Genomic DNA, 26,342 nt, shown 5'->3' with positions numbered 1-26,342 from the left:
ATTGTTATACTTTATTTAATTATATAAATTCTTTTAAATTTAATATGTCTATGAAAAAAGACTGTTCGTATATTTTCAATAAGTTTTGGTTAAAAAGTGAACTATTTTATAATAAAACTCTTATTCGTTTTTCAAGCCTTTGTTATAAAAATTGAACATTTTATAAATGTTTAATTACAAAATGATTTATAAATTTTCTTGACTTTAATTAATTTAGTAAAACCTTAAACTACAAATGGCTATAAAAACAAATTTTATCAACGTATCTTATAAATAGTTATAACAATTTATAAGGAATCTTGTATTATATTTTCAAAGTTTTTTAGCTAAACAAAAACAATTTTAACGACAATAATTTTTAAAAAAAAATATTAAAAAGTCAAAAATTGTCATGTCTTTAAACAGCTAAAGGCTAAAAAAAATATAATCATGAATATAATAAAAATTTAAAGTACATACAGTTATTTGTTTATGAAGTTAAAACACAAAATAGATTTTCTCGAATATTGGTTTTGCATAAAAACTCATTTTTTCCTGAATAAGTAATTAAAAAATACTAGATTTTTTTTTGTTTTTTACAAAGTACCAACTTGGACTAATTTTCTACCAGCAACTTTGCTCAAAGTCGTAAATCGAATTATTTGTAATGCTTCAAAAGATTATACAACAAACAGAAAAAAACACACGCACACATCATTATATAATCAATATATTCATTGCTCCGCTCCGCTCAGAATCTAAAAAATTAAAATACTTATTGACTGACTGACAAGCTGGTTCTAAGAAGACCCTTATCTTTATTTGCCGTTTTTATTATTTTAGTAAATAAAAGTCTTATTTTTTTTCTTGGTATTTTACATATTTCAAATATGACACATTTAAATAAGCAATTGGAGGTTTATAAAAAAATTCTTTAAAAAAAATTACAAATCCCTGTCAAATAATCTTCTTTAATTAATTTAGCATCCAAATTAAATTTTTAAATGAATGTAAGTTAAGAATATGCATTTATAATGTCTTTATTATAATGTTCTAGAGTAATATTATTAAATTGTATCTTGCCTAACAACATATTGTAATTATATATTCGTAAATTAATTAATCAGTTTTTGAAATTATAAAATTTGATAAAAAAAAAAAAAAATTAAAACCGATTAATCATCGTAGAAGTATTTGTTTTACTAAAAGTATATAAATTATGGTCTATATTTTTAAATACACGTACCAGGTACCTCTACAATATTTGTATGAATAAATATATTTAATTATTAACTAATAATCTTATGAGTATTTATAAAATGTATTTTATTTTAGTACCAAAACTACATTGTTTAATAAAATTTTTTCTAAATAATGTAATTTTTTTATTTTATAGGTTACTAGAATGTTTTACTTTATAATATATTGTTACATTTTTTGTCTGAAATAATTTTATTGATTGAATCGTGTAATAATAATATGTACGAATAATGTGCAGCAAAAAGCATTTGAATTATTATATCTCATGAAAATATTATTTTTATTTTAAAATAAAATAGACTATAACTATTGTACTATGCTACAGCGGTAGGTAATTATTTAAATAATTTATAATTGAGAATACAACAAAAAATGTACTAAAGCACACAGGTATAACTTTTTATCATGTAATTATTATAATGATAATTAATTTATAACTTGTAAAGACTTAAAATTATATTGTGTTGTTTGATATTATCCCGTTCAAATAAATTTACCAATTATATAAATGTGAGAACAGCAAAAATCAAATTCGATTGAATATTAATAAAAATAAATAAAAAATAAACTGTTTTAATGTTTAATAATAATGTATATAACGTAAAACTAAAACGTTACATTATACTTTATAATACTAATTGTTAAGATCTTTATTTGTCAAACTTGAGGTTTACTCAATACAGGCGTTTACACCACATGTCAAATGGGGAACAAGTATAGCAATTACATACTCGGGCCATAGCAAAACTGCATAAGTGAATAAGTCATAGTAATAAAAAAAAAAGGAAATAAGTAATTATCTACCAAGTATTTTCTGCAATTAATACTAAATTATGTATGTGCAATGTGCATATTGTGTATAAGTATTATCAAATTATGATTAAAATGTGAAATGGGTAATCAAAAATTAATATTCGTTATAAAATGTAAATAATATAGATAACTGTGTATATTAAAATTAATTATCAAACGTATGAAATTATTTATTTTTATAAGTTCATTAGACATTATAATAGGGATCACTGAGTCAGTAGTTACTATTCAAAAGTATCATTTATATTATTTTTGAAATCAATGATATAAATCACATACGTATACATATTTGATAAAAATATTTTCTAGCCTTTAAATTTTAAATAATTTAATTTCTAAAAATTGCAGGTTAACACAATTTCTCCTACAAAAAATGTATTGTTGTCCAAATTATAAGAACAATTGATATTATTTTGTGAAATTATAAATTTATTGTTATATCTTAATTAAGTAAGATTTATAAATGCTTCTTCTAGATTACTATGAATACAATGTGCAGATAGTTTTGCCTTGAAACCAAATTTATTTCGTCGACAACACACCAACATAATTATTCTACGAAACTCTGAGTATAATAATATGAATAGTAAAACAAATGGGAAACGCATTGAGCCAATCATCATATTCATTTTTTGATTTGTGATGAAATCTATATAGTATTGCAGTATTTTCATGCGTATGCTTGATAATTCCAAGGTTTTTCATAGAAAATCCTTAACAAAAAAGCTTTCCAGCAAGTTCTAAATTCTAACTCGCTAATTCAAAACTATCCAAAAAATCCACAAGAGCTCAGGAAAATTATGTAAATCACATAAACTGTTTTTTTTTTTTTATATTTAGTCAATCTTTTATCTTCACCATACCGAAACGATACGATTGACACAATTTTGTAATCAAAATCGGTATAAATCATTAGTATTAGTCAACTGTGTAGATTAGCTCTCCAAGCCGTTCCAAACTTCCATTATTCTAAAAAAAAACAATACCTTGCTTTAGCCATTTACAGAACATATCAAAGAACCTGCGTTTAAAAATTTAAAATAATTATTATTATTAATCCTAAAACATACACCATTAAATTTGAATGCTATAAAAATATATAAAATGAATATCGGACATAGCTTTTATAAAATATATATATTATATACTATATAGAAACGTTTACCGTCAAATATTGTCAAACCAGCCATTTCATATAGCTTGTTATCTCTGCGTATTTCACGGTCCAATTATATCGGTAGTCTCAGCACCCGGGTCCCCAAAAAAAGCACATCATTATCCGATTTTTACAACGGAAGCATGTCTCCCAATAACTCCGGGTGTAATCCCTAGGCTAGTACCGCCATCATTAGCGGTGCACTAGGGATGACTTGTTATTGACTGGGACCTTTTGTCCCTGATTCTTTGACTCATCTTCTCTAATGGTGGGTGGAGGACAGTATTCCTCAATCGAACATCATATTTTCACAAAAGCCTTTTATATAAAAAAAAAAATGATGTCCCGAACCTACCAAAAAAAATAATAATAATAACAAAAACTTTTTATTTTTTACCACTTCTCATTACGTGACAAATTTTACTTAGCAATATCCTTACTGTCTACATTAAATATTTTTAATTTTCTGTTTATTTAGATTTTAATATTTCTATTGTCTTTTAATAACTTATTAAACAAATTGAATGAACCGTAATATAACATACGATAATATTGTTGTAAGATCGCCAATAATAAATAAAAATTAATAATATATAATATAAAATATTATAACCATCAGATACTTTAAAAAATACTTTTTTAAATTAAATAATTTAATGGCCAGAAAATGTAATATATATATATTTTTTTTTTTTGTGATTATTTAATATAAAAAAATGTTTGGAAATATATTGTAAATATTTCATAAAATAATGATGATTTTGTATTAATAAAATTAAATGGATTTTTATACTCATTTTATGCCATTAAACTATAGACATATGTACCATGTACCTAATCTAACCTATCCATAACCTATATAATTGTTATTAGTATATTATATATAACAATATAAACAATTGACATACAAAATTATCTAATCTTATACATATAATTGTATTAGTATTGATATAATTAAAGTATTTGTTATTAATTACTTATATTAGATTATAGATAATAGCACTAGGTACCTATTATTTTATCAATCAATTTAAGACTTAATTTTTAATTACTATACTCTTCCATATTTATTATACTATATTCATCCAACGTCTTAAATTAAAATTATGACTAACAGTTTATCTTTTTATTAATCCACATCTCAATTGTGTATTTTTAATATTTCATTGTTTAAAGTAGATAAATATATTGCCTTAAAAAAAAAAAAACATTATTTTCTTTTTATTAAATAATGTGTACATCAATACATTTTCATTTTTTCTTTCCTAAGTGTTTTTAGTGTTTTATTATATTGACCTACTTTCATAGATATTTAAATTTTTCTAAATTAATGCAAAACCAGATAAAATAGTGTAGTTATCAATTAACTTATTAATATAATAAAAAAAGATAGTTTGATTTACTCGTATAAAAATCAGTAAACCTTCTTTTGAGGGAAAATCTTTTCAAATGTAAAATATTAATTAAAATATATATCCATCTACGCTTATTTTTATAAGTTATATAGCTAAACAATAGTTGACCATATCATTCAAAAATGATTCTAATAAATATTATCCGTTTTTCAAATAAAAATATAACAAACCAACATTAAATATTATATCAAAACGATTTTTTTGAATATTTAAATATTCAAATACAGCTAGTTACCTTTTTTATTAACATGTTGTTCTATTGTTCTACTGAATATAAATGTACTAATTACAAAAATGATTAAGATACATTTATAAAAGATTTATAAAAAAAAGAATATAGACTTTTGTCAAATTTTTAAAAGTATGTTGAGCAATATTAATTTAATAATATAACACTTTATTTTCAATGACTAAAGAGTTAATAATAATTTATGGAGCTTAATGAGTTGCATAAAATTAAGTTAAATAGAGAGGTTGTTGAAACTAAGAAAAGTAATCAACATTCATAAAAATAAAACATCAAACAAAATAATAATAAAAATAAAAAATAATTTTTAACTTTGATAAAAATTATTTAACGTGACTATTCAGTTAATAGCTTCGACAATCGATGACATGAAAATATATTGCAAACGATAAAACTTCAAAATCCTTGGACCCACATCGAGTGAAAACTGTAAAGGATAGGATAGGAAAATGCCAAGTATCCAAGCAAAGGTTATCAAACGGAATAATCGGCTTGAATGCCAATCAAATCGTCTGGAAAAAAAATATATGTATAGTGTATGTACAATATGTACATGATACACGTGCATACGTACGCACGCGCGCTTCTTATAGTATTTCTAACGGATTTTGTCAATATAGGACATTTTTTTTTCGCACGGTGTAACAATAGAAGAAACGTGACTTTTGGCAATAAAAAAAAAGCAGAAAATTGAGTTTCCTTAGGGTGACATTTTGAACTAGGTTCTTAGAGAAAATGGGCTATCAATAAATTTTGGCCAACGAAAGCACTTTGGGGACAATACGGCTGGATTTCATTGGGCATAGAGAAAACGATCGTTGAGTTGATTATGTCGATAAGACATAAACTTTCACAAAGAGTACAGTGAACTGATAAAATACCAGCCATTAGAGGTACCAAAATCGTAGTAGTTTTGCTTCTATTAAATGTCACGATTATATCTTATGATGTTGTTTGCTTTTCCATTTACTTGCTAAATTAAAAAAAAATTTTTTTTTTTAATTTGCTCAAACTAAATAAGACCGATGTATCAATTATTCAACTTTTACCTTAAAAATAATCTCCGTAGTTCTCAATTTTAAACCAAAATAATATATTTTATCAGGATTATTTAGGACATATAAACCACCTATAGGTAAACTTAGTACACTCTACATTTATATAATTAATACATTAAACTAATATGATTTCATTTATAGATATTCAAACTATCCAAAATAACTCATAACATTTTAACTGACTGTTTAATATTAATACAAATAGGATTTAAGATAATTAAACATTATCATTTACTATTTTATTGCGGTTCCGAAAAATAATATTTTTCATTTGCTTCTTTTAGTTTTTAGTATAATTTATTTTACTCAATACATTATAATAATATCTATATTTTAATTTTAAATATTAAGTGGTAGCCCTTACAAAAATTATACTTAATTTAAGTATTATACTATACGTAGAACAAAATATTACAAATTCACTAAAAAAAATGATAACAGATTACGAAAGTGTTAATTTCGATGAATAACTATATTATATAAATAGATTCATTGGTTTGGTAACCATGTCTAAAATTTTAGTCTATTTATTAGTTATTTTGATTAAAATAACTAAAATATAACTACTTAATTAGCATTCAATTTTTTTTATTTGACGTTCATACTTCGTGGCCCCAAAAAAAATAATGTGATATCTGTCATTTTAAATTATCCATATAATTGGGTCAACATTTTTTAAAGCAACCTCACAAATATGTTTTGCCATTCCCTTAAATACTCCATTTAACAATTAATAGTTCAAGCTATCAAAAACACTGAATCAACATAAAATTAGTCAAAGAAAAAATCTGATAATTATATAAAATATTTCCTCAAGATGATATTCCACAGTAGTACGAGTAGTGAGTACACAACATTAATCAGCCAATTAAGGATTTGTATCATAAATGTATAGCATAGTGGCATTAATGTATCATTATTGAATAGCCTGCCAGTATTAACAATATTATAATTATTTACATTTTAATACTTAAAAATAAATTGTTTTGTAAAAAAAGTGAAAATTTTAAAAATATGATCTTCTTACTCTCAAGCAATATTTAGTTTGACTATACATTGCGCCGTGTAACTAATTATATAGGTATAAGTAATAATTCAATCATCAATATTTTTAAAATTTTTAGAAATCTCTTTGTTTTGGTATACGAAACATAATTTAATAATAAAAAAAAAGTGTTCCTCATGATTTATTCTTACAGATATTTAAATATATCAAAAATAAACAAGTTCAGTTTATTTTTCATATGCGTTTCAAGTAAAAAAGTAAACAACAAATAGTGATTTTTTCCTCTAACAGTTGTATTTATTTTGTTTTAATTTAAAAAAAAATAAATAAATAAAACATTTATATCATATAATAACTTAAAACATTCCACTATTCTTAAAATTATCATTTTCTATACTTAATACAATTTCCAAAATATTTAAAATCATTTGATTTATTCCTCGTGTTTACTGACAACATCTACGGTACACTAGTATTGACCTATATGTTAATAACACAAAATAAGAAACAATAGAATATCGTATCCTAACAATATTTAATACAAATTATAAAACACTATGTGAAAAACATTAGTTCAACGCACTACCTATGCCTATTGTATTACCAGCTAATAAAAATATAAATAAATAACATCAATATAAATAAGTAATAGAATATCTTAAGAAATATAGACTGAAATAAAGATGAGTATCGTTTCTCGTATGCAATAATTTTTTTCAATTAATTCATATTCATCACATACATCAGAATGAACCGTAACTCCGTAGTCTACTCAATAACAATGTACATTCTAAATTTACTAGACTATTGAACAACTTCCTAGATTTTTATGCTTAAAAAATAGTGATACATCATAATTTTTACTATTTATTCGTATAAAACATTTACAGAATTTAAAATTATTTGAATCATTCTTCGAATTTAAACATGAATTGAAAAACCATTCACTAATTCAAATAAGTACCTATTCAAATCTTAACTTATCTAATTATATGAACTATTTACTTTATACCTACTTAATAGCTACTATATTTATACTTCGATGGCAAAATATGATAAAAATAATGACAATTCTAAATTCATGAAATCCTTTATATATACTTACTATATATACTTATATTTACTTTAAGCATTGCGTTAGTTTAAGTTTTTCGAAATTTCGTTAACAGACTTTTAATCAGGAAAAACTAATACACCGAATACTTAACCATAATTACTTTGACCATTTTTATGTTATTTATTTTCAAACTAAAACTTTTAAAAAATACTGCTGTCCAATAAAAAATAAGTCATATGCATGTGTGATTTTACCTATTAAATATTACAGCCGATCACTATCTACAGAAAAAATACATGTTCTTTAATTTATTTTAATCGTAGATCTTACACTAAAATATGCTCTTTATAAGATGTTTTTAATTCCATATTTTAATTACTTTAGATTAAACTACTATAGTTTAATTATAGTAACTTAACGACAGATGTCACAATTTTTTTACTTTTAGCTTTGATCGATTATGTTTAAAAATTATTCTCAACTTATATGTAACTTTTTTGTTTTAAATCTAAATTGGCTTTCAACAAAAATGTAAGGATTATTTTATTTTTGTATATCCTTTGAAATACAAATCTTATAGTCCAAATATCTAACAATATTTTTGTTTTATTTATAGTTTTTACAATCACTGTTATAGGTATTTTTATTTATTTGAGTATTTGAATAAGTTTACATATGCTATATATATACTATATGTGCTTTGTTATACATACATTTTAAAGGTTCAATTTTCCCAGTCATACAAAAAGCATACTTACTAGCTATTTATATTGTAAACGCCCTAAAATTGTAAACTAAATGGACGACAATAACACCATAATATTATCATCTCAAAAAAATTAAATTCCCGAATTCTTTCTAACAAGAATTGCAAGAAGAACTCATAAAAACGTGACGTTTAAATTTAAAAGATTCCGTTAAAGAGAAAACTGGAGCAACGGCAGGGATATTTTCTCAATCACTAATAACGAATGAAACAAATAGGATGCGGAAGCTCGAGACGGCGATGACGGAAAATGTGAACCGGCGGTAGGGTGTTTGTAATAATAATTTTCTTTGAGAGCTTCGGGGCACGCGTGGATGGGCAGGAATGGCAAGCTAATATTAAATTAGAGAGATTCCTTGAATATATTGTTGAAATTTCACGGAAGTCTGGTTTGTGTTCTACAAATTCAAATCTAATCTAACCTCGTTTGTAACAAAAAAAAACGGCCACGTCGGGATAAAAACAAGCAAAAAACAGCTTACGCATCAGAAAATAATAAAAAACAAAGTTGGTGTGAAAACAATGAATCAATAACATTTTCGTAACCTTAAAAATATTAATCTAATACATATCGATAGATTTATTTTTGATCATTGGTCAAATACAAAATTTGTACCAAACGATATTTTGGTTGAAAATTACTTTGTATAAATATTTAATATATAAATATTATAATTATTTAAATTTTAAATGGGAATAGTTGGTTATGAAAAATATTTCAAATAAATATGCTTAAAATATGTACATATTACGTATCTGATTCGTATAATTACCTCATCATATTGTTATTGTATTACCATAGAATATTTATCATCAAAAATATAATCCAATATTAAATTTATGAAATAATAATTAATAATTTATTTAAGTCGAAGTAGTATTTTAAAATTGTTCGACTTATTTTATATAATAAAAAATAATTTTGACTCTGTTCACCTCTGAGTAAAATCTTTTATTACCGATACAGGAGAAATTAATCAGAAGTCTTAACAAGTATAACTTTAACTTAAATGAATAATATGTAAAATAAAATAAAAATCAATAATTATATAAACATTTGAAATTAATTATAAATACATAAAACTTAGATAATCACTTATAATATTATAAAATGTATTGAAATTGTCAAAGCAACAAATTATAGAAACATTATTTTAATAATTGTTTTAATGCATACTACGTTGATTTTCTGGTTAAAATATAGACTTGTAGTTTGTTATATGATTTTAATTTACTTGGTACCTATAAATAAATTTTATTATTAAATTGCAATCGTGACATATGTTTATGTTATATTTATATTTAATCATTTTATTTTTAAATAAGTATTAAAAGTATTTACTAGATATGATATAGAAGTTAAACGTTTAATATTTTAAATTCTTTAATTGTAGTAGGTATAAATAATAATAAAAAATTATAATTACTGATTAACATAAAAAAAAAATATTTATTCTATTTTAACAATTTTAAATGTGGACATACAATTATTCTAAGTAATAGTACTTATTATTTAAAAAATAGCATTGCTTCAAAAATAAAAAAGTAAAGTATTAAAATAAATACTATCTTGTTTTTGAAATATCATTTTAATTTAATTTTAGACTTCAAACGGGCATTTATACTATTGATTAAAAAGTATTAAAATCAACCTTGGCGTCCTTAAATTTGGTACCAAAACTTTATCTGATTTTCTTACTTCAAACAAGTAAAAAATTTTCGCAATTAATTTGCTAACACTTTCAATATTAGTTTTTACAACCAAAAAATGCGATTTCCGCCATTTCGATACAATTTATATAAGTCGCACCTACAATCTACATATGTATAATATATACATACTATAGTATACATATACATTATACATGTGTGCGTGTGTGTAATACTTAAGTCTAAAATGTTAAAAATGTAAAAAATATTCAAGTAATCTACAAATTAGCCAATAGTCATACTACTTAGATAAACTAGATACTTAAAATTTGTCACGTTATTAACTTAATATCAAAAACTTAATTATTTCAGTATTCACTAAAATAACAATATGCATATTTTTAACCTTTTCCTTCTCTGAAAAATATCTATTTACCTACTGCCATTATAGTAGAATTTAAATTTAAATTTATTTTTTTTACAACCGTCCCCTAATTATTATAGCTTTGAAACTGATATGCGCAGCAAAAGTATTAAACATTAATTAATAAGTAATTTATTACACAATTATTAAAATATCATTGTATAAATATTTAGAATAGAATCTCTACAAAAATATTACTCTCAAACATGGAAAATTTAATTTATGATTTTAATATATCACACAGAAAAAAATATATACCTAATTTAAATATTTGTTTCAATATTTCATTTTTTGCTTATGATTAATATAAATTTTATATAAATTCAAAGCATGATTAAAAGTATCTTTTTAACACTTAAAATATTCTATTATTAACAATAATTTTACAAATAGATACAAAAATATTTAAATCAGATTATACATTATGTCGAAATACAGTCTTTCAAATACGCTTTCTTTTAAAAAATGATTAAAATCTTAATTAAGTTTTTATTAAAACTGTGCAAGTTAATGAATTTGTTTAATTTGTTAAATTAAGTTAAGTCAATATAGAAAAAAAATATAGCTATGTTAAAAGTTATTTGATAATTTTTTATAATTCAGTTAAAAATAAACTTAAATAAAAAAAATTAACTTTGGCTTCCTAATCGGATCGATAAGGAAAATAGTATATCTTTAAAATAGATAAATGTCCTTACAGGCATGACACAATCAAAATTCAAATTAGGTAATTTAAGTAACACAAGTCACAAATAATATATTATAGTCTACAAAATGATGTAATTTAATATTCATATATTATGCCTAAATATAAAATATATTTATATAATCTGTTTAGAAACAATAATGATATAAATACATATCTAGCACTCATAATGTTGTATGATCAGCATTCAGCATTTTATATAATATGTTCAAAGGTCCATTTTCATTTTTCAATAAACATGAACGTCACAAACTATTACCTATTACCTATCAAGTATTATATTAATTTATAATACCGACTATATTATAATATAGGAGATCGATATGTATTAAACACTTATAAATCCAAACTAAATATATTTTATACATTTTACTGTTTTACTGTTTTAAGAATTTCTTTTAAGGTCTTGGACATTTCTATGATCAAATATTTTTGAAACAAAGTTATAAATAAATGGTTTGAATACAAATTTTACTTAGGTCAATACCTCTGCATAAAATTAATTAAAGTTATGTAAGCCATTACATTTGTTAAGTAATAAAATTTAAGTTTAGAAACTTACAAAATTAAAAATTGATTTAAAAAATTAAAGATTTTAAAAAATTAACTCAGGCCTTGTTAGTATTAATTTTAATATTCAACTCATTAATTTATATTTATCTTACGGTGTTTTTCCATTATTTTTGATTTTGTTTGAAACATATAATGTAATTAAAAAAATTTTAAAATTAAACTCACTCAATAAATAGGTAAGTATAGACCTTGTAACATTGCAATCGATATTCTTAAAGAAAAATATAGATCTATAATATTAACGAGACACTATTTAATCTCAACTATATTGTTTCAAATTTCAATTAAAACATTTAGATAAAAAACAAAACCTGTAGTGACACAATGATACATTAAGCATTATTACTTTGAAGTATCTATTGAAAATGTTGATCGATGATTCACAGATGTAATTATTTTATGAGTAGATATAAAACTGATTGTATGACATGCATCCTGTTGTAGGATATTAAAAAGATATGTTTAAAAATGTATCTAATGGAAAATATTATTATTAGATAAATAGAATCCTTCAGATAATATTTATGAATCGTTTGTATATGTATATATTCGGAACGCATTTTTTTATGTTTCATGTTTGACAAGAACATCCCAATGACATTTTTGAAACAAATTATTCACAATATTACACATTGAAGTGTCATAAATATAAATTACCTATTTGCTTTTATAATATTTATTGAACTCAATATTAAAAACAAAATGTATTATTTTCAATAATAAAACTATTTTAAGTGTATATTAAAATACATAGTAAATATTTTATTAATAGAAATTAATAAGTTAATACCGTATTTGTGGATGAATAGAAACAGGTTTACACCTTTCAAGTGTTATATCCCTGGATCTAAAATATGTACAATACTATGAATTACATCAAAATTTGGGTCTCATCGTATACTACATGATACAAATTTTAATGATTATTCAACTATAAAATTTAATTTTATAATTTTTTTTAAGTACGATGTTTCTATTTACTCACAGGTATGGGTGAAAAAAAACAGCTGCTTAAATTTCATAGAATTTGTTATTCAACCCTAATACGGTTAAATAGAAACAAAATTTTGATTTTTTAAAAAAAACCGTACAAATACAGCCTTTATTACATAAAAAACAACATTTTACTTTTGCCGCGGGGATTTGGTTTGTATACATTTGACATGTTTCTATTCACCCAGAAAACAAATTGTTTAAATTAAAAAAAATATAAAAATAAGCAATTTATTAAACAGGATTGATAATTACGTTACATAAATTTCAACATCCATCCTGGAAATTTAAAAAGAAAAATTTAGAGTAATCACATTTTGTTCATGAGCACCATAATGACAAAGTTGATACACATTTTTTGGAAGTAAAATAAATTTTGCTCTTATCAATTTTTCTATCGGCGATTATTATGGAAGTAAAAAATTTTCAATTGAATTTGATTCTTTATAACATAACTAATCTAATACATCAACAAATAACAATAATAGTTATACTTAGATTGTAGTTATTGGTCAATGAAACTTATTTCGAAATTTTGTTTCTATTCACCCACAATTACTGTAACACTTTTTAATGTATTGTTAGTTAACACTATCAACTAAACAGTTTTTAAACTATTTTCTTAACAAAGTATAATATAATTTTTTTTAAATAATATTAATATTCTTGGTGCATTTTAAAAATCCTTTAGACGCACATACAATAATCTCATAAGTAAATACTACCTTTGTTTTTAATTAAAATATATAATTTATTAAACATTTAAAACTCATTATTTTTTGTTGTTCTTAGTTTATATATTTTAACTCGCAATCCAATAATCTTAATTAAAGTCATATATGAATGTGAAATAATTAATTCATGTATCGGGTAAAACGGATAGTCAAGCTTTGAAATGTTGATTTTTAATTTAGGTACGATTCTCCGTCCTTCTACGCGCATTTTACGAGAGACGTGCGCACCACACGTGAAACTGAAATGCGACTTTTCAACATCGGTGATGTGTGTAATTATGATGTTTATAAATGTTAGTACAGAGATCTCAACAAATATACAACACCAACGCATTATATTTTATATAAAACTATGTACGAGTAGTAATACACGGGTATATTCGATAGTCGATGAAAATTAAAGAAAAAATCCGGGGTTTAAGACTTTCGTTACGCACACATACAGTAATAGAGTACAAGAAAAACATACGACGGTAGTCCGTTGTTGATTTAGGAAGAGGTGTGGTTGGGAGAGGTGGAATGAAAAGCGCTAAGGGACATGTCACCTGCGGCATATGGCGTTTCAACTAGGCGGTGGTAGACCCTTTTTATACCAAAACACACACACACACATACACACAAACACGTCCTTTTTGTAGCACAATCAGACAGCGGGTGCAAACATACACACACACACACACACACACATACACGCTCACTACCTACACGTACACATATTACACTCGACGACTGTCAACCGCAAACCGTTCATTTTTGCGTGCGGAAGTATAATGTAATATATATATTATAGTGAGAAAGAGAGAAAGATGGAGAAAGGGAGAGAGAGAGAGAGAGAGACCCAGTATGATTGGTACGAGCATGTGTGTCAGTGAGTATATGTGTATACATATATAAACGGGAACGAGAAGTTTTGCCCGGAGCGGGCAAAGAGGGCTTTTTTCGTAGGATATAGCGTTAGCTTTTGACACTCGGCGCGCGAAAACGCGAATAAAATAAACACACGCATTGCCGCCGACTCACACAAATATATGTATATATATAATATATATACATGTGAGTATGTGTATTATAAATGAATATATATATATATTTATACATTACACTCACACAAACATAGATAAACACATATATATAGAGAGAGAGAAACGTGCATGCGACCTCTGTCCCGCCACCGCCACTCATCGTGATTGACTATACCTACACGGTATACAGACGCCACTGCCGCCTACCCAATGGTTACCGAGCGACCCGTAGCTTTTTATACGAGAATAAGTGCCAGTTTGACAATCAAATTTTACACCCGGGACAGCATAACCTAACCTCGTGATGTTAATTTACCTGAAAAATACTCCACGCGTACTTACACCGCGCCGCTGGTATGAGCTCTGTCACCTTTTACTACCTACCTTACGGATATAATAATACCTATATTGTATATTATGTCTACATGCATAATAATATGCTACTGTTGCGTCAAATCTAAACCCTAACCTTGGTTTGATACAAAAGAACACACTTGCGATGTAATTCATGGTTATTTAATATGTATATGTTATAATTTATAGTTTACAACAGGGGATTATTGTTAGATGCAAATATATAAATAATATAAAATCCTAAAATAATGTTACTTTAAATTTTGAAAATAAAACTTTAAGTTAGGATAAGTTCTTTAGAGTTTCACCACAGCAGATTATCAACATTTTGTGATTGTATTTATAATTTACAGTATTAAATATTTAAATATTATTAACAATAATAAAACCATTTACGATTCAGACTCATGTGTGTATTTCTAATTAGGTCAATATTATACTATTATAGTCTATTATTTTCGTTAGACACTTTGATGCCAAGATAACATTTACCACTAACTAAATTTTAAGACCTATATGAGCTCTACGAACACACTTATCGTATTCACCTGGAAAATTCAACCCGCTTTCCAAACAGTCGTTCTTATTGTTTCAGATAAACGAGAAAACGGTTTTCGAATAACACGAGTTGATATGAGAATAGAGACTTAATATTATAGCATAACATGCATATTAAAATTCATGTTAATTAGCTTCGTGGAAGGTCGTGTTTACGATTTCTCGTGCGAGTGAAAATATTTTAACGTACAACGAACTTATGATTTCGATATTCGGTAATATTTTGTAGAGTGAAAATTATATGGGTAGGTAGGTTATTGGGTTGCATTATTATATTTAAAGATAGTCGTATATTTGTTGTTACAATATATCTAGTGATTTATGATTTGCAAATTATGTATAGTAGGTATACTAATTATAATGTAATTGTAACGAATGAACGGCAAATTAAGCAAGAAAATGAACACTGCTAGCGAATAAATATTTACCTATGCCAATGTTGAATAATTTTAGTTCTTGGTAGTTAAAAATTCAAAAGAAAACATTTTATTCCATTGAATAACTATCGTATAATAACTCACTTTAATAAACTACGTTTTAGGCGTCCTTTTAGAAATAACTAGCAATACCCTAATTTTAATAGGTAACTAATTGTTTAGACTATACAGGCCTAATTTTGTCCTAAAAGCATATTCAACTAATCTACAGAAATTGCAATCACAACGACTTCAATTTGCATTATTTAATTTATTGATATTCTTTCAATGAATTGTTTCATTTCTATAAACATTTACTGTTTGATAAAGTAGGTAATTATTAATAACTAATTATTCGTTATGGTATAACAATATAATCAGTTTTTTCTACATAGTACGTATGCACTTCTTATTCTAAGCGCTATTGCTTTATTGTCACTGTTATTTGTGACATTTTCTTTGTCATAAGTTTTTTTTTTCGATACCTGTTTTAGTATTTCTTAATCAACAATAGACAATAGTCATCTTGACACCTAATACAAACTCTTCCAATTTGAAAAATTATTCTATTGAAAAAATAAACAAAAATACCTAAATAATTTATAGCTGTGTTATTATTTCAATTAATATAACATGATCATGTATAATTGTAGTCAAACTATATAACGGACTGAAACAAAACTATAAGCTATTAACATTTTTCTGAACTTAGTAAAATTATCATACAGGTATAAAACCCCGAAATCTTCCAAAAACAATTTAAAAGTCCAATCCTTATTCTAAACAAAAAAAACTTTTTTTCCAAATGTTGCTATTGCTTATGAAACAAACATGCCCATCGTTCTTTTTAAAAATAAAAACTTTTCACCCTCAACAGCGCAAACTATAATCCTGCGTTTAAACCTGGGTGCTCGCGGGAACGAAGATCAGCATTTTTGTAAACATTTTGATTATATATGACATCCTACGTGACAAACTCAAAATGCCCGAGCTTTCCGAGGTTTTCATTTCAGCATAATTTAAAAGGTGATTATGTGGAATGATTCGCGACTGTTCCGTCATAAAAAAATTTATATAGAAATAAGTAAATGAAAATATATGAATCCAAAATAAACTGTTAACTTATTCATTGAAAGTAATATCTAATTTAACGCTTAAATACGTAATCAATAGTCTTTTATACAAAATTTAAAACAATATTTGTGTCAAACATTCCTTATTAATATAAATAAAATTAAAAATTCTAATATTTCCAACCACATTTATTTTTACTAAAAATTGAAAACCAATAACATATAGGTTACCAATTCAGAATGTTTTTAAAATATTACTAAAAATATTTTCTATTTTATTTGAAACAAAATTAAATTACTGAATACTATATATTTATTGTAATTAATCAATATCAAACTTAGATTAAAATACAACAACGACAAATTAGATCTTAATTTAACAAAAACGAATTATTACATCTATACTGTTATTACTTTAATTTACAGTTATTGTATACTATTTTTTAAATTATTGTCAGCGAATTAAGTACCTATACAAAATATTTAAGCTATCTTTTATAATTTATTATTCATGCATATTGTGGTCCTAAAATATATACTAACAAATTAAAAGTATTTCAACATTTATTTTTATTTGAGTCGTAGAATTTAACTTTAAGAATTATTATAACAAATAATTATTATATGAAAAGTAGAACGGTTTCTCCAAAAGACTTTTCGTCTAATTGCAAATGGCGTATTTGTAGAAAAACATTGGAAGTACTTTCTTCAATTGTTCACTGTACCATATTAATAAAAGAAAAAATAAACGTTTAAATGAATTGCGTGGCACCTTATATTATTTAAAATAAAATGAAGGTTTTTTTTAAGCTTATTCATAAAAAGCAAAAAGGGATTCGGTGTTTTCGTTTTGGTTGAGCGAACAATTTTTTCCGTCATGATTGAACTGATTGAAAAAAAATCGAACCGACTCATCGATTTGGGGACCTGGAATTTTCCTTTATTTATTTTTCATTTTTTTTTCTTTTTCTCGGCTCCAAGCTTAATTTAAATATTTTCCTCGGATACTGAGCGTGTGTGTGTAAACGATGGTCGGAAGAGGTTAAAAAGCAAATTCCGACTGAAACACTCCCACGACTGCTAATGCAATTAAAATAAACATAAAAGGAAAAAACACGATCTCAACTTTGAATTGACGTTTTTTTTCGTGGTATCGTGATGTACTTGAGCCATAAAAAGAATTTAAAATGATAGTTTGCTTAGTGAATGTGACTTATATAATATTATTACAATTTAGTATCAATAATAAACGTAATTGTATAACATAGTTAAGGCAAGCTTATAGACTTCAAATAATTCAAAAACAAAATAAAAAAAACTTATGTAAAAATAAATAACCTAACTAAAAACAACTTATAATTAAAAAAAAAAATCTAAAATTAACTTTTAATAAAGATACTTTACTTGAATAGTAATAATTTTATCGGAGATAAAAAATATTGCAAAGGATTTAATCTTTTTATTACTTTATACTATTGGATATTAGTACAAAATAAGTATATAACATAATAGTTTATAAATTTTAATTTGAAATTCGATTACAACAAAGAACACTCCTTCCATATATTGAAGAAATAATTATTTTTAAATTCTAATATGTAGTAAAGTTGTTAAAAATATATGCATGAATATTACACATATATTTTAATATAATCGATACAGCGTTGTATTTTTACACAATATTAATACGAGTATACTCAGTTAACGTTTAAAAACTAGAAGTTAATACAGATGTGATATTTTGAAGTATTTTATATATGTTTCTTTAAGACTTTCCTCGTACACACATTACAAGAATATAGGATTGGCTTTTGTTGAAACTTTTTTTCACGAATAATAGTTTTCGTGAAATCAGCAAGTTTTCATTGCGAGTTGGTCGATAAAATTATTTTACCTTTAAAACTGCGAGTGTTTAACAATGACCCTGTGGCTTCATAAAAACCAATTTTTTCCTCGCCCACAAATACACGCATGTAAGACCTCTTTATACAATGGATGCTAATAAAAATCTTTTAGACCCCTTCCCATATTCCCACTCACGGTAATACTGAATTCACAAATTTGTCCACATCTCTACAGAGTATTCAAGATTTTCTAGGGACAAGGTTTCAATCATTTTTATAATATAAAATATAAATTTTGAATACTGAATATTTATACATAATTATATGTATATATTTTGATTATGTACTAGAAATAAACATTTTTAATAATTTATTCTTATTATAGTTTTCTAATAAAAATGTTTCTTTATATTAACCAAGTGCGTATCTATTTAATATTTATTTCACTGAAATAATCATACATTTAAAATCTTTAACTTTTTTATTTAAGCATGATAAAATAAATTATTGTTTATAAATAAAAAAGGTTGAAAATTTAATACAAAGTTCCCTATATGCTTCTCTTACAACAGTTTACTAAGTAAGAGCTTCTTACTAAGAGTTTAAAGTATAAATGTTTACGAAATTCTCCAAAATCACGAAAATATGTAAATTCCTTTGTAGGTAGTTAGAAATTCATGAAATCTTTATTTTAATATCTAAAGCTTTAAAATATAGTACAAGATTCCACATGATTTTTTTTACAAAAATTCAAAAAAAAGGTTTAGAATAAAGGCTAATCTAACCTAACACGATATAATTTTTATACGTGATATTGAAATTCTAATTTTGACAATATTGGATATTCAAGCTTGAAATAACGGTTTACACCCAAATGATATTTGTTAGAATTAAAATAATATTAATCCTAGAAACTTAAAACATACCTATATTAAATAATTAAATAAACATCTTCGCATTAATTAAGTAGTTAAACTTATCACGTATTACAGCAGATAAAACAATAATATATTATCAATAGTTATTTAAATAAATAATAAAATATTCTTAAAAATACAGACTAATATAGATAATATAATTTCATATTTCAACTCTAAATCACTTTTCGTATGCAGCGATTTATTATTAAATTCAAATTTAACACATCCATTACAGTAAAGTACACAATCATGAGGTACATTCGACATCTTCTATAAAGCATAATCTCTTCTTCAACTTTTTTTTTTATACTGCATACATAAAATTTATAAGATTTCATTATATATCAATATTATGTGCTACAACTCCTATAACTAAATGCCTATATATCACTTTTACTTGTAAGTAAGTCTTTCCCAAACTCACAAGAAAAAAATTTAAAAAAAAACAATATTATAATTATAATAAATAATAATATATATATATGCGAACAATTTATTATTTAATATACATTTTTTAAACACAGATCGAAAGTGTATAGAAACAAAATATTAATTTGACACGTAGGTACTTCACTTGTTAAGTTAAAATTAAATGTATATTATACATTTTATATATTTTTTTTTTTTTTGACTTGTAAGCTAATGATAGGTATATCATTAAATTCAAATTTAACACATTCATTACAGTGACCAAGATAAACTCGACACCTGATTATATATAGTTGAGTGATTTACCAAGTTTATTTATGTATTTTTATTTTCTTCTAAATGTCACATTTATTTTTTAATAAATTTAATTATACGAGTACTTTTAAATTATTTATTGTCGAAGTTTATTTTGTTTTTTATAAAAATACTGATGATTAAAATGGTTAACATTTAAACAAACACATACAATTAATCAGAAATAATGTTTAGTTGATATGAATGAAACGCCATAATAATAAAAAAAATGTTATTTGTTTTCTAAAAATAATAAAAACTAAAATTGGCTAAATTTATAATTTTTACTTAATTTATATCTATTATATAAATTATATAAATATAATCTACCTATTTTTATACAGAATATAATTAAGAAAAATAATTTTAACTTATAACAATCGCTAAAATACCTATTATACATTAAGTGTCTACGTATATTTTTTAATTTAATTATAAAAATGTTGAAATTGATATGCTATAAATAAATATATATATATGTGTGTGTATTATCTATATAATCTGTATAGCTAGTTAATTTTAAAAATTATAATAGTTCATAGGATCATACTAATAACATAATCATATTAAAAATAAACATGTGTTCTTTGTCAAAAATTAATTCAAGATCAATTAAAAATTAATGTTAAATATACGGACATTAAGTCTGTATAAAAATATATTTTAAGACATTTTCATAATTCATTTATATTCCAAATAACTAGATAGTACTAAAACAGCCAGTCTAAATTGAATTAATAGATTTTAATAAAATGTAACATTATTTTATAGAATAATTCTAATTTCTAGCGTGTTACTAGTTTCGTTAGATAGTTATTAAAGAATTATATCACATACGAATCGTATTTCTATGCATTAACACAAAAGTTCAACGAGAAGGTACCTATTATACTACTTTCACTTTATTTAATAAAAAAATACGTGACTATCATTTTTAAGTTAGTTACTAGTTGTCTTATTATATTTACAATTTACTTACTTAAGTGTTAAAAACACATTGAATATAACACACCTATATGGTTTTATTGAATAAAGAGACAAAGGAAATAATATAATAAGTTGCATTGAATACATTTTGCGTTTATGCATTGTATATTATATATTATATTGTACTAAGTATAAATTCCTAAATTTTAAATTTACCAATAATTAATTGAATTATTTTTTTTAATTAACCAATCATATTTTTATATTATACAATTCGTGTTTAATTTTATGAAAAAATATATTTGTTTTAAATGTACACAGTTATTTTAAATTCTATACCACCAAAAACCAAGTTTAAAGTCACCACAATAATACTATGTAGATAACATTAACATAAAATAAAATCATATTACTTTCTAATTATTTATTAAATTTAAGAAGTACCTAATAAATTTACAATACCTAATATTGATATCAATTAGCAATTTTCTTGAATTATTTGTCTTAATGATTATTATAGACAATCTATATTATTAATAATAATGATATTAATAATCTCTTAAGCATTAGTTTAATACATTTTATTATGAAAGGAATTTTTGGCTTTTCAACTTACAATCACAAACTCTAATATGGGTTGTATAGTGTATATTGTATACGAGTAATAATATTGTGCATATATTAAATTTATTATTATTTATTAAACATATAATATAATACCTAAGAAGATTGAACCTTAGCTTTCAATTTTTCTGAATTAATAATGTATAAAGTGGATTCCATTGTACGATGTACATTGTACATAATATAATGTGTATAATATTTTCAACATTTATTTCAAAACAATAAAAACATAACTCATTTTCCAAGTGTGAAACTAATTATTATTCTACTATAGCTTAACCCAGAAAGGGTTGAGAGACTAGTGTCATATATTACATTTACGAACGTTATTCAATTAACTTTCCAACAAACTCGAGTCTGCAATCGGCCAAATCGAATTAAGCCTCATACATGTGCGTGCGTATTATGTGTGTGTATGTGTGTGTGAAACTGAAATGTAGTTAGGGAAACAAATAGTTCACATGGAATGCTAGGAATTGTTTTAGAATTTTTAATTTTTACCCCAAATACTGGAACACTCGCCCTTTTATCCTTCGGGGTTGTGCAAATTGCCGTGATTAAAAAAAAAACACATTTTAAAAGTTTCCAAAATAAACATGTCCATTTTTATAGCACTAAATTTATGTTTCCCATGGGTAAGTGTTATTTTTTAGTGTTGAAAAAATGATAAATATAACAATTTACCGTTATGATATTGAACACTTTTCAATTACCTATATAATTTATTATTTTTAAAATTTAAGCAATTTTCAATTGTAATCTGCTATCATAGGTTATTTCCAAATTGATTGAAAAATAATTATTATTTTACTTCAAACCAGAATAATCAGGTTACATATTTATTTTAATACAGAGGTCGCAGTATGTAGATTGTAGGTTATACTAGGTATGGGTATTGTTTTTTAATCACTTTTATTTAACTAACTTTATAAGATATTTCTCTCGTCAAAGATAGATTATTGTTATTGTATGATATTAGTTGAATTAAAATATATGATTTTAATTTCGACATGTCATTAAAATAAAATACTAAGATAAGTGTTAAAATACTATAATAAAATTATTCACAAAAAAAAAAAAATAATAAATACAATTTGATGTTTATGTTCTCCGGTTTTCGTAAGCATTATCTATTATTATCTATTATACTTAAAAATAATTCAAATCTAAAGAATAAATTATACTTCATAGTTAATACCAACCAATATTGACTATTGTTATTATTAATAAAAATATTTAAAATATTAAACTTGTAGTTATTACTATTATCAATAAGTATCTTTTTATAATTATGATATTATAATAATTTACTTTGACTTTGAAATTTTAAGTACCAACAATCATAATATATAGGTAGCCAGTATAGGCATTATATTTATGTGGGTATTTCAAATTTGTTTGTATGTACTTGAAATAATGAATTGTTTTTAATATTTAAATTATGTATAGATATTGTCATTAGTCATATAGTCATTAGCATAGATGATAAATCTTAGATATTCTTACGAAAATTATTAGTAGGTAATTATTTAGTTAGGTAGGTACCTATGTATAATTATAATTATATCATTATACCTATATTATATAATAGCTAACTTTCTTAAAAATATAAATAGGTACTTAAAAACAAACTTCTTACGACAAAACACAAATAATGTTTTTATAGTTGTTATTCGATATTATAATTCCAACTTTATAACTTAAGGAGAAATATTTTATTCTTATTAAACATAATATATAAGTCGGAAAAAATATTGTATTAGTGTACCTTCTTAAAAAATATATTAGATATGTTTTGTAATGATTAAATTATACATATACGAGTATTAGTATACTACAATTTGTTACTTAGTCATTTTGTTGTTGTCAAAATATGTACTGTGCCGAGCTATATAAACAGCAGGTATTATAAGTACCTATCTATATAACTCACAAATTAGAAACTATATATTTAATTTTATACCTAGCCTAACTTATGTATGTACAAAATAATAAATGTGGCTTCTTTATAAATTATTCTATAACATTTAAAGAAAAATGCATTTCTTTAAATTTAGATCAAGTGTGAACGTTATCGCAAAGCGGATCACATTCACTTATCAGTGTGCTCCCATTGTTTATGCTATACCATTGATTTTAAATTCATACTTTAAAATTATTAATAAAGAATAAATATTACTGTAATCGAATACGATTCCAGGTACTGCTGAGTGTTTTCGAACAATAATTATTCAAGAAAACAACAAGCAAAAAATACAACCTCGTATTAAGTCCTATTGCAAAATGATCATTGCTATAACGTCATAAATAAATCATGTTCTTATTAAACATAATACCTATACTACACTGCAATTTATTGCCATATAGTATACTTAATCATTATTGCAATATTAGTAATATTACCAACAGATACATATCAAAATAACGTGTTCGCCTGTAATTTGCGTTTTTATTTATAAATACGATTTACGAATACACAAAATAATCGGTTAGATTATGGTTCGTCATAAGTGTCATACAATTTACAAGGCGAACTCTTTTTTGGCATCAGGAGGAGAGGTGTTTAGTTTGTCAATGACAATCCAATACCAACACGACTTCCTGTATCGAAATGTACTCACACCCAAAACTCGTTACTAATAATAGCAAAACTACCTACCTATTCTAAATAGAGAATACTCAAACGCCTACACGTTACATAAAAATGTTTGATAAATGTTTGTTTGCCTACGTTTAATTTCGATTTTTTTAAAGAAATCTTAAATTCAAATGAATCTATAAATAGAGGTTATAGTGATACTTAAATATTAACCAGACAACCACATAGAATCATTTTATTTTATTTCTATAAAAATCAGTCATTTTTTCTTCATTTTTATGTACAAATAAAAAGAAACTTAAATTATATATTACCATAAATTTAGATGTATTAATTATTATTGTTAATTATTACATTTATACTATATATTATGTTTATTAAGAAAACAAATACTTACGATAACTGATTATAAAGAATCTATACATTTTTTTCATACTTCAGCCATCGAAGAACATACTATTATCAACAATCAGTGGTCTTTAGTGTCTTCAGTCTTTTTTTTTTTTTGGTGACCGTTTTATAGAGAAAGAGAGTTCCGCGTTTCCTCAAGGCCTGACTTCGCTGTATATTCTATTTCGATTTCTGACACATTACAGAAGCGACATCTATTGGTGTGTGGCGTATGCAGCTATAAACAAAAACAAAAACCACTATTGAAAATATAATAATAGTATTTCAGAGTAGGTATAATATAAGTATTGTAATTTGTAATTATGTTAAATTTCTAAGTTGTAATATAATAAAAAAAAAATAGTGATATGATAAACTTACAATATATATATATATATATTATAATATACTCAATTACAACAGTAATTAATACAAATACAAGTAATATACAACATTACAATTTACAACATATCTTGATGGGTACCTATTACCTGTAATAGGTCAATGTTACTTATCCGGTAGCAATTATTCAATAATAAATTCGCACTCACAAAAAAAAAAATATAAAAAAGACACAAAAAGATAAGCCAAACAGATCATTTGAAATCAATTCTGTGTTCGACGAACAAGTCGATCGTTGAAATATTTTTTTTCGTGAAACACTGGAATAAATAATAAATACCACGATTAAGATATACAGATTGCACATCGCGATCGGCCGATAATAAACGGCTTTCAGATTGTATGTATTTAATCGTAATAAATACCAATCATTTTTCATTTAAATTACCTATCAATCAAAAACATAAATATTACGTATTGTTATGGAAACACTGTGCGTACATATTGTGTACAGTACAAGTAAATAACGTTTCGTAACTCATAGGTTCTCTTCCTGGACTTTCGTCGTACATAATACTTATTTTAATATACCTGACTAAACTTAACTATGTAATTATTATTATTATTATTATGCAATCTACGTATGTGTAGTTACCGTCCGCCAGATCGCGCTGCCCGCGACGGTGATGACGTCAACGGTTTTCGGCGGCATT

At 24.3% G+C, this 26,342-nt stretch overlaps 1 long non-coding RNA gene across 2 annotated transcripts; it reads right to left on the bottom strand.

Annotated features, from left to right (window-relative positions):
* Positions 1 to 2,460: 2,460 nt before the first annotated feature.
* On the bottom strand, positions 2,461 to 26,332 carry LOC126555264 (uncharacterized). Of its 2 annotated transcripts, XR_007606798.1 has the most exons (5): positions 26,055 to 26,332; positions 25,779 to 25,949; positions 25,295 to 25,525; positions 3,218 to 3,559; positions 2,461 to 3,021 (listed from the first exon to the last, which is right to left on the bottom strand). It is a non-coding gene; the product is annotated as an uncharacterized LOC126555264 (long non-coding RNA). The 2 variants fall into 2 exon arrangements; XR_007606797.1 differs by having other exon boundaries at positions 25,779 to 26,332.
* Positions 26,333 to 26,342: the final 10 nt, after the last annotated feature.

The sequence above is a fragment of the Aphis gossypii genome, chromosome 1, assembly GCF_020184175.1.
Source record: "Aphis gossypii isolate Hap1 chromosome 1, ASM2018417v2, whole genome shotgun sequence".
NCBI classification, from domain to species: Eukaryota; Metazoa; Arthropoda; class Insecta; order Hemiptera; family Aphididae; genus Aphis; species Aphis gossypii.
Note: the sequence above shows the minus strand (reverse complement) of the source record. Positions and strands in the feature narration are given on the sequence as shown.